The 1,939-nt window shown below is 46.0% G+C and overlaps 1 non-coding gene across 1 annotated transcript; it reads right to left on the bottom strand.

Moving 5' to 3' along the window:
• Positions 1-1,470: 1,470 nt before the first annotated feature.
• Positions 1,471-1,578, bottom strand: TRNAM-CAU (transfer RNA methionine (anticodon CAU)). The gene is made up of 2 exons: positions 1,541-1,578; positions 1,471-1,516 (listed from the first exon to the last, which is right to left on the bottom strand). It is a non-coding gene; the product is annotated as a tRNA-Met (tRNA).
• Between the last annotated feature and the right edge of the window lie 361 nt (positions 1,579-1,939).

Genomic DNA, 1,939 nt, shown 5'->3' with positions numbered 1-1,939 from the left:
TGTGCATGAACAAAGAGACTTAATGAATCATATTTTAGCTAAGAGCGCGTGCATGATATAGTTAGCCAAGTAGTAGAGAGCTTGCACATGATACGGAATTAGAAGTGCTATATTAACCGGGATGTATCAACAATAAATTGGCATTTGCTTGATCATATTGGTCGTCAGCAGTGTCCGTGACTTCTGCATCAGCAGCTTTGCCTAAATGTTTATCCCAGTTTTTGAAGGTTCCTCCACCCAGGCCTTTCAGTGTAGTTTTCAGCAGTCCATTGTACTATTCAATTTTTCCAGAGGCAGGTGCATGATAGGGGATGTGATATACCCACTCAATGCTGTGCTCTTTGGCCCAAGTGTCTATAAGGTTGTTTCAGAAATGAGTCCCATTGTCTGACTTAATTCTTTCCAGAGTGCCATGTCACCAGAGAACTTGCTTCTCAAGGCCCAGGATAGTGTTGCGGGCTGTGGCATGGGGTACAGAATATGTCTCTAGCCACCCAGTGGTTGCTTCCACCATTGTAAGCACATGGCGCTTGCCTTGGTGAGTTTATGGGAGTGTGATGTAACCAACCTGCCAGGCCTCTCCATATTTATATTTCAACCATTGTCCTCCATACCAAAGAGGCTTTAACCACTTGGCTTGCTTAATTGCACATGGATTTCCTGTGCAATAGTGTCCATGGTTAAATCCACCCCTCGATCACGAGTCCATTTGCATGTTGTGTCTCTTCCTTGATGGCCTGAGGTGTCATGGGCTCACCGAGCTAAAAATAGTTCACCTCTGTGTTGCCAGTCTAGGTCTACTAGGGAAACGTTAATCTTAGCAGCCTACTCCACCTGCTGGTTGTTTTGATGTTCTTCCGTGGCTCGACTCGGGTACGTGGGCATCTGCGTGATGTATCTTTACAACCAGATTCTCTAGCTGGGCAGCAATATCTTGTCACAATGTAGGAGCCCCGGTGGATTTGCCTCTGCACTGCCAGTTGCTCTGTTTCCATTGCTTTAACCTCCTCCACAGTGCATTTGCCACCATCCATGAGTCAGTGTAGAGACAGAGTACAGGCCATTTTTCCCGTTCAGCGATGTCTAAAGCCAGTTGCATGGCTTTCACCTCTGCGAACAGATTTGATTCACCTATGCCTTCAGTGGCTTCTGCAACTTATCGTGTAGGACTCCACACAGCAGCTTTCCACTTCCAATGTTTTCCTACAATACAACAGGACCCATCAGTGAACAGAGCGTATCACCTCTCATTTTCCGGGAGGTTGTTATATGGTGGGGCTTCTTCAGCACGTGTCACCTCTTCCTCTGGTGGCATTCCAAAATCTTTGCCTTCTGGCCAGTCTGTGATTACTTCTAATATGCCTGGGCGATTGGGGTTTTCTATTTGAGCCTGCTGTGTGATCAGTATGACCCACTTACTCCAGCAGTCAGGATGCCAGGAGGAGCTGTGGTTCAGTATACAAAAAGATATGTCAGAAGTGGGATTTGAACCCATGCCTCCATTTGGAGACCAGAAATCCCCAGGCAGGGAAAGCAAAGCCATGAGTCTGGTGCCTTAGACCACTTGGCCATCCTGACACTGGTCAAAAAGATGGTAATGGTTTAGCCTGAGTCATCACACAGTTTCTCATTCACCCTTCCCTTCCCCAGCAGGAATGGGGGAGAGAATCGGGAAGAAAGGAGAACTCGTGGGTTGAGATGAAGACAGTTTACTAAAATAGCAAAGGAAAACTACAATAATAATAGCATATAAAGATATTAAAATATACAAAATTAACAATGTACGTTTTCTCACCACCCTAATGCCATCAAACTATAAAGGGGCACAACCCATTTGTATTTCTGGAGTGACAGGAGGATCCCAACAGCTGACTGTATTGGAGACTGAAGTAAGTCCAACAGCGAATGAGTGGCAAAAGCACGCCATAGTGACTGGCCC

This window comes from Chlamydotis macqueenii, chromosome 2 (genome assembly GCF_036417535.1).
Source record: "Chlamydotis macqueenii isolate bChlMac1 chromosome 2, bChlMac1.mat, whole genome shotgun sequence".
Classification (NCBI taxonomy): domain Eukaryota; kingdom Metazoa; phylum Chordata; class Aves; order Otidiformes; family Otididae; genus Chlamydotis; species Chlamydotis macqueenii.
The sequence above is the reverse complement of the archived record's forward strand: the minus strand, read 5'-3'. Positions and strand labels throughout refer to the sequence as shown.